Source organism: Xenopus tropicalis, chromosome 2 (assembly GCF_000004195.4).
Source record: "Xenopus tropicalis strain Nigerian chromosome 2, UCB_Xtro_10.0, whole genome shotgun sequence".
Taxonomy (NCBI): Eukaryota; Metazoa; Chordata; class Amphibia; order Anura; family Pipidae; genus Xenopus; species Xenopus tropicalis.
The window spans coordinates 38,678,249-38,693,725 of NC_030678.2; positions in this window are offsets into that span (position 1 = coordinate 38,678,249).

Here is a 15,477-nt window from a genome sequence, read left to right on the forward strand (position 1 = left end):
GGGAGACTTTCCTTGGGCCGGGTTGGAGCTGCAGAGTGCCATTGAGCCCTATGGGAGACTTTCCTTGGGCCGGGTTGGAGCTGCAGAGTGCCATTGAGCCCTATGGGAGACTTTCCTTGGGCCAGGTTGGAGCCTCAGAGTGCCATAGAGCCCTATGGGAGACTTTCCTTGGGCCAGGTTGGAGCCTCAGAGTGCCATTGAGCCCTATGGGAGACTATCCTTGGGCCGGGTTGGAGCTGCAGAGTGCCATTGAGCCCTATGGGAGACTTTCCTTGGGCCGGGTTGGAGCTGCAGAGTGCCATTGAGCCCTATGGGAGACTTTCCTTGGGCCGGGTTGGAGCTGCAGAGTGCCATTGAGCCCTATGGGAGACTTTCCTTGGGCCAGGTTGGAGCTGCAGGGTGCCATTGAGTCCTATGGGAGGCTTCCAAAATCATGCTGAAAGTTTCGCCCGCCGCTTACGAGCGCTCAATACGAAAAAGTTGCGACAAGATTCGAGCAAATCATAACGGCTACGAAAAAGTCGCGACTTTTCGTGCAAGTCGTAATGGTTACGAAAAAGTTGCGACAATTTACGAAAAGTCGTAACGGCGACGAAAAAATCGCAAAAAATACGAAAAAGTCGCAAAATGTTCGTTTTCCAATCGGAATTTTTCCAATTCGGATTCAGATTTGTGGGTTAGTAAATCAGCCCCTTAGGGTCTGATTTACTAATCCACGAATCCGAATCCCGAATGGGAAAAAATCGGATTGCAAACAAACATTTTGCGACTTTTTCCTATTTTTTGTGATTTTTTTCGTCGCCGTCACAACTTTTTCGTAAATTGTTGCGACTTTTTCGTAGCCGTTACGACTTGCGCGAATTGTCGCGACTTTTTCGTAGCCGTTACGACTTGCTTGTATATTGTCGCGACCTTTTCGTACTGAACGCTCGTAAACGGCGGGCAAACCTTTCAGACTTTGCATGATTTTGGAAGCCTCCCATAGGACTCCATGGCACTCTGCAGCTTCAACCTGGCCCAAGGAAAGTCTCCCATAGGGCTCAATGGCACTCTGCAGCTCCAACCCGGCCCAAGGAAAGTCTCCCATAGGGCTCAATGGCACTCTGCAGCTCCAACCCGGCCCAAGGAAAGTCTCCCATAGGGCTCAATGGCACTCTGCAGCTCCAACCCGGCCCAAGGAAAGTCTCCCATAGGGCTCAATGGCACTCTGCAGCTCCAACCCGGCCCAAGGAAAGTCTCCCATAGGGCTCAATGACACTCTGCAGCTCCAACCCGGCCCAAGGAAAGTCTCCCATAGGGCTCAATGGCACTCTGCAGCTCCAACCCGGCCCAAGGAAAATCTCCCATAGGGCTCAATGGCACTCTGCAGCTCCAACCCGGCCCAAGGAAAGTCTCCCATAGGGCTCAATGGCACTCTGCAGCTCCAACCTGGCCCAAGGAAAGTCTCTCATAGGGCTCAATGGCACTCTGCAGCTCCAACCTGGCCCAAGGAAAGTCACGATACTGAAGCTTGAATGAATCCGAAACTTTGGTACTCGGCGCGACGGCTAAGAAAAAGTCGCGACAGTTCACACAAGTCGTAATGGCTACAAAAAAGTCGTAACGGCTACGAAAAAGTCGCAACAATTTACGAAAAAAACACAAAATATTGATCATTACGAAAAAACGCATTCGGACGCTTTTCGGATGTTCGTGGATTAGTAAATTTGCCCCTTAGTAGGCTGGAGCACTGATGTAAACTGTTATTGTGCAAATTGATACTGCTACAGCAGTTGTGTCTAAATGTGTCTCTGGTGGACATGTATACCCCCCAATGGTCCAAATTTAGGTTGTTTCCAAATTGTGGACAAAGAAAAAGGGGTATGTTGGGGGCATGTCTGAACTACATCTTGATATATTGTGTACATAGCCTAATTTGGCCCAACTTCTGATTTTCAAATGATGGCAGATATGTGCACTTGTAATAAGGCACAATCATGCGAATTGCCATTAGCAAGATTAACTAGTGCCAGAAAGTACTACCTGACACATTTAGGATTTAAATAAAGTGTCCTTTATAATTATTGCAGGATACTTTCCTTTTTATATTTCTGCATGTAAGCTTGGCCTCTATACTTACTGTATACACTATACTCTCTAACAATACCAGTCATAGGTATACACACCTTCACTACAATTATGAGCTACACAAACCTAATAATCACATAAATGTGGGTTCAATTATGACATGCCCTTTTAATATGCATCTGATCTTCAGTATATTTAAAATTAACTTCAGGAATAATGTCAGTTACAGTTCCAACACATAGGTATGTATTCACACTTCAGTAAATGTGTTGTGCCTGAGACACTGGAAACCTCTAAAGATACAAGCAATTTGCCACGTTTCGAGCAGCATTTATCTTTGTCACTCTTTCCATTTTTAAAATGTTCAGAGGTATGCTTCAGGATCCAGGGATTCCTAATCCTAACCTATGAATTAAGAACCAAGTGTATGTCCTTATGCTGTTTATATTGTGGCATCAATGCAGGGCCGCCATCAGGGGGGCACAGGGGGAACAGTTGTCCCGGGCCCGGAAGACAGTTGCTTTAAAGGGGCCCCGGCTGTGATACAGTTTTTTAGCTCGGGCCCCCTTTAAAGAACTCCGGGCCCTGTCATTGGTGGCCAGCAGGAAATTTGATTGGTTGCGCCCCGTGCGTCCGTACGCAACCTTATAAAATGTTAAGATGCAGCGTGGAGCCGGCACACATGAAGAGGGCGCAGAAGAAGGAAGTTGTCAGAGGAAGCTGCAGGGGAGCGGGTGTAAGTAGCTGGGGTGGAGTGCGGGGAGGGGTTGTAAGTAGCCGGGGTGGAGGGCGGGGAGCGGGTGTAAGTAGCTGGGGTGGAGGGCGTGGAGCGGGTGTAAGTAGCTGGGGTGGAGGGCGGGGAGCAGGTGTAAGTAGCTGGGGTGGAGGGCGGGGAGCGGGTGTAAGTAGCTGGGGTGGAGGGCGGGGAGCGGGTGTAAGTAGCTGGGGTGTAGGGCGGGATGCGGGTGTAAGTAGCTGGGGTGGAGAGCGGGGAGCGGGTGTAAGTAGCTGGGGTGGAGGGTGGGGAGCCGGAGTAAGTTGCTGGGGGTGGAGCTGAAGGATACAGGGAAGCCACAGGCGGACGCTGGGGGAGGTGCTGTGTAGATGCAGTGGGGAGCCAGAGGATTCTGGTGGGAGCTGGGGGGAAGCTGGAGGATGCTTGGGGGGGGGGTTTGGGAGCTGGAGGATGCTGGGAAGGACTCTGGGGGGGAAGCTGGAGGACTGGGGAGGGGGGTAACTGGAGGATGCTGCAGGGCCCAGGCTACCAATGTTTTAGGAAGGCCCTGGCTACCAATGCTGTGTGTCCTTTGTACTGATGGGAGGGGCCATTGGGGGGCAGGGCGTGGGAGGAGGGGGGCCCCGAAAATTGTGTTGTGAGGGGCCCCGTGATTTCTGATGGCGGCCCTGCATCAATGAATAGAGTGCGTTATCTCTGCAACAGGCACAGGAGGAAGATGCAGCGGATGCTCTCTGACCCCAGCCACAGTCTTTTCACGCTCCTACCATCAGGCAGGCGGTACAGGAGCATCCAGTCCCGAACCAGCAGATACAGAGACAGAGACAGAGTTTCTACCCACAAGCCATCAGGCTTCTGAACTGCTGACTTCTGCCTAACACACACTCACCACAACTACTAGACTCTTCACAGTGTCACTTTAGGAACAGTAACATCAAAAAATTAAAGTGTTTTAAAGTAATTAAAATATAATGTGCTGTTGCTCTGCAAAAAACTGGTGTTTTTGCTACAGAAAAGCTACTATATAAATAAGCTGCTGTGTAGCCATGGGGGCAGCCATTCAAGCTGGAAAAAAGGAGAAAAGGCACAGGTTACATAGCAGATAACTAGTAGATAAGCACCATATAATGGGGGTTTATCTGTTATCTGCTAAGTAACCTGTACCTTTTCTTCTTTGAATGGCTGTCCCCATGGCTACACAGCAGCTTACTTATATAAACTATAGTAGTCTTTCTGAGGTAAACACACCAGTTGTAGCAATGCAGGGCAACAGTACATTATATTGTTATTACTTTTATACACTTTCATTTTTTGGCGTTACTGTTCCTTTAAGCAAAGCCACTTTAAATCTTCACTGCACAATTCCAGATATTTCATTGCATTTTTTATTGTTAATACTTTATTGCACTTGTTATTACATAATTTGTTATTAATATTTGTATTTTGGTTTTTTTGTCAATGTAAAGTTGGGAGGAACACGGGTCAAAAAAAATTCATTATGGTAATGATGCTTCATTGTTATTTGTATGTATGTATGTATATCTTTATTTATAAAGCGCTACTTATGTACGCAGCGCTGTACAGTAGAATACATTAATACAAACAGGGTGTTAATAAGATAATAATAGATAAATACAAAGTATAACAATAAATACAGATAAATACAGTTGCAATAAGTTAAGAGTCGAGGGCACAAGAGGAAGGAGGTCCCTGCCCCGTAGAGCTTACAATCTATATAAATATATATATATATATACAATCTATATAAGTAAATGACAATAAAACTTGAAACTGAAGTCATGTACATAAACTCTATTCCGGTTACTGGGCCATGACTCATAACTCTGACCTACACCCCGCCTGGCCATGATATGGGCCCTCTGAGGAAACAGTGAATAAACCCTGGCCCAGTTCCTCAGACCGTACGGCTCCCAGCAGACTGCGGAGATTTGTTCCCTCCCTTAGAAAACCTTTTCCCCCAATGTAACCACTTGACACAGGAAGAAGTACACTGACACCAAGATTTTTTTGTGGGTAGGGTTCGGCCACAGCTTTATTAAAGAGATACAACCGAAAAATAGTCCTCGCCATGTATTTCAAAATTTCCCAACATTACAAACAACTTATCTGTTGTTATAACGGATGCCGGCCACTACAAACACAGTGGGCATGTGAAAAACACCAAACCAACCGGACTTAAATGGCCAAGGACTATCCCCACCAGGAGGAGTTCATGTATCCCTACTTGAACGCCGACCCCCACCCACCAAGAGCCCTAGAGCCCTTTCAATGCCGTCCTGTAAACCGGACAAGAAAATATCTTGCCCTATGTCATTGAGGTGTACTCCGTCCTGTGTCATGAATCTATAAGTGTCACCTTCAAGGTGGATGTGCCGCCATGCTACCCATCCTTTATTCCTGACGAAACGGGATATCCTCATATTAAGGAGCCTGCGCACGCGATCGATTGCAGCTAGGTCCCTAGCCCCTCTCCATGTTAGTCTGGGGACAATTTCCGACCACAAAATGATTGGGTTAGTGACCAGTGCGGTGCAGCGTTCTAAATCTGACTTCATTATTGTTATTAGCTGGGACACCTTAACCGCGCCTAGGTCATTGCCCCCTGCATGAATGACCAATACCAGTAGGCCGTTATAGATTTTGCTAAAGGTGAACACTTCTGGTAGTACTTGTAGCCACCGCAAGCCGCTAATTCCCTTCCAAACCATGTCAACCTCTTGGAAGCCGAGGTTCCTGCCTCCTGGCCGAATAGCCGCCCGCCTCTCTGCCCGACGGAGGTAGGAATGCCCGACCAATAGGATTACTGGCGTATTGGAACCTGGGGAGAGAACTGATTAATTATCAGGTTGGGACGGATATATGCAGCAAAGCAGTTTGACTTCCACCTTCCCACTGAATTTACTGACGACTTGCTAAGGCCTTGTAAGCATCCTTCTGTCGCAGCGCCAATCCTGAAGGAGTGCGTGCCAAACTCCTTTTTTTCCAGACCCAGGTGCTCCAGGCATCTGTTGAACAGGCGGCTAAACTGATAGCGTGTGAGGGGGAAACCATCCTCGTGTATGAGGAAATTTGAGCCCGCGCTTCACCGCGCCGCGAAGGTGCTAATCAGTTGTACTGGGCAAGCATGGCCTTGGATAGCGGAGATGGTCACCCAGCAGCCCCTTCCCATAACATCGGTTTTTGACCTACCTATCCGGATCCTTATAAATTTTTCGTTTACAATCATGTCCTCTTGCTTCAGGCCGCCCGGCTTTTTGGCGCTCGGGGGGACAAGCTCGCTAATGCGAAGGGCCCCGAAGAAGGCAAGGCTGAATGCTGCTCGGAATAGTGCAGTCTCGTATGGAGACTTGCAGATTACCTGAAGTGTGGCTAGCAAGCGCTGTAGCAGCTGGAAATCCACCGGCCTGTGCGTGTCACCCTTCTTCCCCTCTCGCCTCCAGCCCTTGAGGGCCTGTGTAATTATGAAGTGCTTAGTGACATCCTGCCAACCTAGAAGCTTAAAGAAGAAGGCCAAGCCGGTGAGGCGCCTTTGCGAGGAAATGGCTGACCCGCCCCTGGCTCGCAGCGCTACCAGGTAATTAATAGTACTGTTGCAAGTATCCTCGCCGTTCCTGCCCTTAGCAAATTGTAACCACTCGCTCCATGCGTTACCATATGCTTGCCACGTTGCCGGGGTGACCGAGGACCTAACCAGACTCAGCAGTTGTCCTCCACCAGACGCCATAGGAATACTGGGCATTCTGCTCCCTCCCGTTCCGTATCCGGCACCAATTCTCTGAAGGTCCCCCACTGAAAACAAGAGAGAGCATCAGCAGCAACATTTACACGTCCCGGCACATGCCGGGCGGGGAACCATATATTGAGCTCAAGGCAGCGAAGGACCAGATGTCTTAGCAGAGCGAGTACTGGTAGTGAAGAGGAGGTTAACTTGTTTATTGCGAATACTACGCTCATATTGTCTGTCCAGAAACAGATCTTTTTTCCTGATATTCTATGACCCCAGATTTCCACCGCCACCACTATGGGGAACAGTTCCAGCAGTCAGGTTTTTGGATAGCCCTACCGGGGCCCAGTTATCGGGCCACTGTTCTGCGCACCAGCTCCGGGCCAGGATGGCTCCGAAACCTGTGGAGCCGGCTGCATCAGTGAATAAACCCAGTTCCTCGTTAGACACTTCCGTGTCCATGAGGCACGTGTGCCCGTTGTATTGCTCTAAAAAGGTTTGCCAGACCTTCAGGTCTTCCCATAACTGCTTTGTTATCCTAATAAAGTGATGGGGCTGCTTAATGCCACATGTGGACAAGGATAGCCTCTAGAGATGTAGAGAACTGTTCGCCGGCGAACTAATTCGCGCAACTTTTTGCCGATGTTCGCCACTTTGGGTTCGCCGCGGTTTTTTGCCTTGGTTTTTCCGCCGCGTTTTATCGCCTATGCATATACATAAGAATAGCTTGCGTTTTTTTTTGCCGTTATTTTTTGGCGTTTTTTTTTTTTGGCGTTATTTTTTTGCGTTTTTTTTTTTTGCGTTTTTTTTACAAAGTATTTTTCAGAGAAATTTTTGCTTGATCCCCCTCCTGCATGCCACTGTCCAGGTTGTGGCACCCTTTAAACAACTTTAAAATCAGTTTTCTGGCCAGAAATGGCTTTTCTAGGTTTTAAAGTTCGCCTTCCCATTGAAGTCTATGGGGTTCGCAAAGTTCGCGAATATTCGCGAGTTTTGGCGAAAGTCCGCGAACGGGTTCGGGAACATTTTCGGCGATGTTCGCTACATCACTAATAGCCTCCGCGAGAAAACCCGTGCTATGGGCATAATGCGGCAAGCAAAGACCAGCAGACCCAGTAAGGACTGCATGCTGCGGAGCGTTACTTTTTTTGTTACTGTGATTTCGGCTACTGTGCTTTTTCGTTTTTGCAGTTTGTCGTCGGGGAGGCGGAAGACTAGCTCCACCGTGTCGATTTCAATGCCCAGAAAGGATAAAAAATTCCGTTTTTTCCTTTGACAAGGGGACTCCGTATTTTGCCATGAAAAATTGGAACGTGCTCAGCAGCAGTTGGCACACGCTGGTGTTTGGGGGGCTTATGAACAGGAAGTCGTCCAGGTAGTGGATGACGGAGTTATGCCCGGTTTCGTGCCTCACTACCCATTCTAAGAACGTGCTAAAGCACTTGAAGTAGCGACAAGATATTGAGCAGCCCATGGGAAGGCACAAATCGTAGTAGAACTGGCCTTCGAATTGGCAACCCAATAGATGATAGCAGTCGCTGTGTATCGGGAGAAGGCGGAAGGCAGACTCGATATCTGACTTGGCTAGTAGCGCACCCTTTCCTGCCTGTCTCACTAGGGATACCGCCTGGTCAAAGGATACGTATGAGATTGCCGCCGCTTCCTTGCTGATCCCGTCATTTACCGATTTTCCCTTCGGGTGTGAGAGGTGATGGATGAGCTGGAATTTTCCAGGCTCCTTTTTTGGCACGACACCCAAAGGGGAAACGCGTAAATTTGGGAAGGGCAGGGATGGGAAAGGGCCAGCCATGCGGCCCAGTGCTACCTCGTTCTGCAGTTTTGTTGCCACTATTTCCCAGTTCTCCGGGACAGATTTCAGGTTTTTTGCAAAAGTTGGTTGAGAATTTGGTGTGAAGGGGATAAAGAAACCGTAAGTAAACCCGTCCCTAATTAATGCGGCTTCCCCCTTCCTGTGGTATTGGTCTAGCCATGGAGACATCTTTAGGACGTTCACTGGCGTCCTCGCCGCCAACCATTGCCTGAGTTTTTGGTGGCACCCTGGTCTTTTTAAAGCATCGCAGGGCCGAATGGGCCCCGCCACAGAAATTGCATTCGTGCTTGAATTTGCAGTTCCCGAAGAATCTGCAGTGCCCTTCGTTGAAGAGCCAGCAGACTCTGGGACGTCTTGCTGCCGCTGCGCCTTGGGGCCCGGTAGAGGAAGGCTGTGCTGAAAGGGCGGTTTTGGGGTCATCATGATCCTTAGGCATGCATCAGTGGCTTTCATATCCCAACCCAGCTCTGGTTTGAGGGCCAGTCTGTGTCTAAATTCCTCATCATAGCGCCACCATGAGGCGCCCCCGTGTGTCCTATAGGCCCCGTAAATGGAATCTAAGTAGACGAATAGCTCTGAGCATTTTGACGGATATTTTTGACCTATGATGCAGGCCAGGACCGAGAATGCTTGTAACCAGTTGCCAAAAGTTTTTGCCACCTTTGGCTTTTTGTCGTCTGATTTGTCAAATCTCCTTTCATTGTCCACTGTGGGCTGCTCAGGGGAGACGAGAGACCATATATCCACGTACTCGTTCTTCCTAGTCTCCCCTGACAGGTGACAGCCCAGGGGGGATACCCCACAGAAGTACGTATCCTTCAGCGGACAAGGGAATGAGATATTAGTGTGAGCGGTAGAGGGGCCTATTTTTTCCATGATGGCTTGCAATGCAGCCAAGATTTCCGTGCTACTATTTGCTTGCTGGCCCCACACCCTGGCGCATGAAAGCTCACCTGCTGGGTTCCAGTCGTGCTCTGGTCGGTTGTGGCTAGTCGGAACCGGGCATGCAGGTGCAGCTATTGGCTGGGATCTCGGGTTGTACCCAGATGTGTCACATAGCCTAGGTCTGCCTTGGTGGTAGCCAGTGTCAGCTGGGCTGGGACTGCCATGATGAAGGGGTGCTCTGGGTGAGGTTGATCGTGTAGAGGCAGCCCTCCGTACGACCGTGCTCCTAGTCGGGGTGGTGCCCGGTTGGTGGCTGGCCGACACCCCGCTGGTCGTGCCAGTGGAATGGTGGCGCCTGCGTGCCCCGGTGTCCTGAGGGGCTCTTGGTGCGGGTGTGCCCGCCAACTGCCGGGCGCGACTGGCGTGTGCCTGTGCCGGGGGTTGGGTGTAGAAAACTTGCGGGAACAGCTCCGAGCTGTATCATACAGGTGGGGAGGGGGGGGATGTGGGCTGCGTGGAGAAGAAATGGTCTGGTGACAGGCTGGGTGACCTAGATAGAGCTTCCTCAAATAGGAGTTCCCCTTCCTCAACCTCCTGTAAGACAGGGGCCCTGTGCCTCATGTCTACAAGAGGCCCAGTTATGCGCCTGGGGCGTTTGGGGGGGCCTGCGTGTAGCCCTATTGGCCTGATTGGAATGGAGGGCTTATGTATGGGGGCCGCATTGGTGGCAGTGGCGGCGCCGCGTGACGTCACACGGGCCCCGGTCCTGACCTCCGCTCGCTGCTTTGCCGACACGGCAGTCGGCGGTTGGGAGGCAGCGGCGGAGGTCATGCGCCGGGCGGTCCGGGGAGGACTGGGACTCAGGCGGGAGGGAGGGCGGGAGCGGCGAGGCGGCCGCCTGCTGGCGCCGCTCGCCGCTTGCATTGGCTGTACCTGTGTGCTGGGGGAGCCGAGGAGCTGGTGCAGCCAGTCGGCTCCCTCGGCCGCTAGCCTGGCCTGCACCTTTTGTAGGAGCTCGTCGCTCATGGCAGGAGCGTTGCAAGAAGGCAGAGGCAGACAGGGTCGGACTGGGGGAAGCAGGGCCCACCGGGGCTCCCGCCCCAGGGGCCCTGCAAGTGCCCCCCCCGCAGGGCCCCCGCCTGACGTCCTCCCCGAGCGCGTATAAATTGAACGCGTTGGGAGGAACAGTCAGTAGGGGGGAGCGCCGGCAAGGGTCAGACTGGGCCGCTGGGGCCCACTAGGGCTGGGGCCCACCGGGATTTTTCCCGGTGTCCCGGCGACCCAGTCCGACCCTGGAGGCAGATGAGGGGAGTGAGCAGCTGCAGGGTGAGCTGCAGAGCAAAGGGTAGAGGGGAGCTAAAGGAGTGTTCTCTTCTTCCCGCCGGTTACAGGCTTTTAGGGCATTCAAGTTAGCTGGGACAGCAGAAACTTTCATCAGGTACAAGGAAGCAAATAAATCATGCAAAAAAGCTATCAAGCAAGCTAAAATAGAAATGGAAAGGGATATTGCAGCTAGGAGTAAAAAGAATCCTAAATTATTTTTTAATTATGTGAATAGTAAAAAAAATGAAGCAAGAAGGGGTGGGAACCTTATTATCACGGGGGGGTAAGTTGGTTGATGAGAACGGGGAAAAAGCTGAAATTTTGAACTCTTATTTTTCATCTGTCTATACATCTGAGGAGCCAGATAATGAAGGCTTCCCTTGTAATATGCCCAGTTCTAGTAATTTAGCTACTGATGCATTGGTCACTCAGGAGGAAATTCAAAAGAGACTTGAACATGTAAAGGTAAACAAAGGTCCAGGGCCGGATGGGATTCATCCCAGGGTATTAAATGAGCTGAGCGCTGTGATTGCCAAACCTCTTCACTTAATTTTTCAGGATTCATTGAGGTCTGGCATGGTGCCGAGAGACTGGCGGATTGCTAATGTGGTGCCGTTATTTAAAAAGGGATCCCGTTCTCAGCCTGAAAACTATAGGCCTGTTAGTCTGACATCAGTAGTAGGAAAACTTTTGGAAGGGGTAATAAGGGATAGGGTACTGGAATACATTGCAGTTCACAATACTATTAGTTTGTGCCAGCATGGTTTTATGCGTAACAGATCTTGCCAGACTAATTTAGTCGCCTTTTATAAGGAGGTGAGCAGGAACCTTGATGCTGGAATCGCAGTTGATGTCATCTACTTGGACTTTGCTAAAGTGTTTGATACAGTACCTCACAGAAGGTTAATGATCAAATTAAGGAATATCGGCCTAGAACATAATATTTGTAATTGGATAGAGAACTGGCTGAAGGATAGATTACAAAGAGTGGTTGTAAATGGAACATTTTCTAATTGGACCAGTGTGGTTAGTGGAGTACCGCAGGGGTCAGTCCTTGGTCCTTTGCTTTTTAACTTGTTTATTAATGACCTGGAGGTGGGCATAGACAGTACTGTTTCTATTTTTGCTGATGACACAAAATTGTGCAAAACTATAAGTTCCATGCAGGATGCTGCTGCTTTGCAGAGCGATTTGACAAAATTAGATAACTGGGCAGCAAACTGGAAAATGAGGTTCAATGTTGATAAGTGCAAAGTTATGCACTTTGGTAGAAATAATATAAACGCAAACTATCTACTGAATGGTAGTGTGTTGGGGGTATCCTTAATGGAGAAGGATCTAGGGGTTTTTGTTGATAACAAGTTGTCTAATGCCAGGCAGTGTCATTCTGTGGCAAATAAAGTGCTGTCTTGTATAAAAAAGGGCATTGACTCAAGGGATGAGAACATAATTTTGCCCCTTTATAGGTCCCTGGTAAGGCCTCACCTTGAGTATGCAGTGCAGTTTTGGGCTCCAGTCCTTAAGAAGGATATTAATGAGCTGGAGAGAGTGCAGAGACTGCAACTAAACTGGTAAAGGGGATGGAAGATTTAAGCTATGAGGTTAGACTGTCGAGGTTGGGGTTGTTTTCTCTGGAAAAGAGGCGCTTGCGAGGGGACATGATTACTCTGTACAAGTACATTAGAGGGGATTATAGGCAGTTGGGGGATGTTCTTTTTTCCCATAAAAACAATCAACGCACCAGAGGTCACCCCTTTAGATTAGAGGAATGGAGCTTCCATTTGAAGCAGCGTAGGTGGTTTTTCACAGTGAGGGCAGTGAGGTTGGGGAATGCCCTTCCTAGTGATGTGGTAATGGCAGATTCTGTTAATGCCTTTAAGAGGGGCCTGGATGAGTTCTTGATCAATCAGAATATCCAAGGCTATTGTGATACTAATATCTACAGTTAGTACTAGTGGTTGTATTTATAGTTTATGTATGTGAGTGTATAGATTGGTAGGTGTAGGTTAGGTGTGCTGGGTTTACTTGGATGGGTTGAACTTGATGGACACTGGTCTTTTTTCAACCCTATGTAACTATGTAACTATGTACAGGAGCGTTAACCCCTTTGTGTGCTGGAGGGAATTGGGCCCTTGCTGTCTCCACAGTCCCTCAGCGCTTTCCTTAATTACTCCAGCGCTGTCCATTCCCCGCCCAGTACATCCAGCTGTAACCCGGCTGCCACTTATTCCCGGGCTGCCGCCATGTGGCTCAGGGCTGTGGTCCTTCCCATCCTCAGGGTCTATTACACAGGCCTGAGAGTCATCCTCCAGCAAGTGTGTGGCCGCCACGCATTCTCCCTGCCAGGTCAGACTTTCCGCTAAATAAGGGGGGGGCGGGCAGGGGAATTTGTGGGGATTAAGACACGGCTGTACTGCATTGTATCGCAATACCCCCAGGAGCGCATTTTGCATATCATCCCGCATGAATAGCAAGCGCCCAGCCAGTTGGGATAGTCACAGTGTATTGCGATAACTCATTTAGTTCGTGTAGTCACACGGCGCCCAATCGCTTGCGACATAAGAGCTGCACCCGTCCGAATGCAGTGTGCTAGGAGAGCGGTCTCTGCAGCTGCTCAGTCCGCGATATAGGTGGGTTTCTTATCGGGTAACGGGGATTAGGAGTCAGATTAGGAGCGATTGGCTTGCAGGTATCGTAAATGGCAATAGGGCACAATAACGCTGCGACCTTGGCTACGGCAACAGAGAACAGCGCATCGATAATATTATAATGTAACACAGTATAATTGGCTAAATATGCGGAGGGCTGTATTGGGAAATTCCTGCGGCGCGGGAAATAAAGTAACAGCGATATACGAGGTTCCTCGCCCCCATCTCGTAATCCCACTTCCGCCTTACAGCCCCTCCCCCGTCACATGTGCGCACCCTCAATATTAAGGCGCTAGTTCTTAGGCGCCGCCATGTGATCGTATATGTCCCATCACCTTGTAATAATAGTCTGTGTCCGACTACGGGTCCCTGTGTATATGTGCTATTTGTACTGTTGGTCCCTGTGTATATGTGCTATTTGTACTGCGGGTCCCTGTGTATGTGTGCTATTTGCACTGTTGGTCCCTGTGAATATGGGTTTGGGGTCCCTGGTATTGTGTATTGTACTGTGGTCCCTGTGTATATGTTGCTATTTGTACTTGCGGGTCCCTGGGTGTATTTGTTGCTATATGCACTGCGGGTCCCTGTGTGTATGTGCTATTTGTACTGCGGGTCCCTGTGTGTATGTGCTATATGCACTGCGGGTCCCTGTGTGTATGTGCTATATGCACTGCGGATCCCTGTGTGTATGTGCTATATGCACTGCGGGTCCCTGTGTGTATGTGCTATATGCACTGCGGGTCCCTGTGTGTATGTGCTATTTTCACTGCGAGTCCCTGTGTGTATGTGCTATTTGCACTGCTGGTCCCTGTGTGTAAGTGCTATATGCACTGCAGGTCCCTGTGTGTATGTGCTATATGCACTGCGGGTCCCTGTGTGTATGTGCTATTTTCACTGCGGGTCCCTGTGTGTATGTGCTATTTGCACTGCTGGTCCCTGTGTGTATGTGCTATATGCACTGCGGGTCCCTGTGTGTATGTGCTATATGCACTGCGGGTCCCTGTGTGTATGTGCTATATGCACTGCTGGTCCCTGTGTGTATGTGCTATATGCACTGCGGGTCCCTGTGTGTATGTGCTATATGCACTGCGGGTCCCTGTGTGTATGTGCTATATGCACTGCGGGTCCCTGTGTGTATGTGCCATATGCACTGCGGGTCCCTGTGTGTATGTGCCATATGCACTGCGGGTCCCTGTGTATATGTGCTATATGCACTGCGGGTCCCTGTGTGTATGTGCCATGTGCACTGCCGGTCCCTGTGTGTATGTGCCATGTGCACTGCCGGTCCCTGTGTGTATGTGCCATGTGCACTGCCGGTCCCTGTGTGTATGTGCCATGTGCACTGCCGGTCCCTGTGTGTATGTGCCATGTGCACTGCGGGTCCCTGTGTGTATGTGCCATATGCACTGCGGGTCCCTGTGTATATGTGCTATATGCAGGGTTATCGCGTCTCTGCCGCAGACGTCATTTATACTGTGGCTCCGACTAATGCCCTCCCTTTTAGATTTGTGATTGCACTACCAACTGCTCCAGTGCAGATATTACTGCATACGTAGCCACAAAGTGCAGTTTATTTTGTGGTCAGGCGCATTGCATGATGGTTGTATTCATAAGAGGCTGAGTGTAGTGAATACAAAAGAAGCCCCATAAGGGCTGTGTGGGTAATAGGCCGGATGAAATCAGTCTGGGGGGGTTTCTTAACTGATGCACAATGGGTGAAGCTGTGTGCAGTGTCTGCAAAAGAAGCCCCATAAGGGCTGTGTGGGTAAGCTATCAGAAGTGGGCTCTGTGGGGGCTTTTTGTTGATTAAAAAAGAATAGGTTGCTGGTAAGGCACTAATATAGGGAAACTAGTCTGGGGGGTATAATTTTGTTGATTAGAAAACAATAGGCCCCTGGGGGAGCACTGAAACAATCAGATTAGTCTGGGAGGATAACTTTGTTGAGTAGGAAACAATAGGCCTCTGGAAAGGCACTAAAGCAATCAGACTACTCTGGGAGGTTTTTTAACAATAGGCTGTTTAGGAGGCGGGGAAAAATCTGGGGTAGGGATTTGGTGTATCAAGGGAATGTAAAGTTGTGGCACACAGAAAGGGATCATAATTAACTTGTGTTTTTTCTCTGCAGACACATACATCGACCCAGAGCAAAAAACTACCTGAAGAATGGAGCAGCAACAGCAAGAAATCCAGTATGGACAGAAGCTGAATGTAAATTCTCCTTAGGAAAAAGCAAGACAGTGG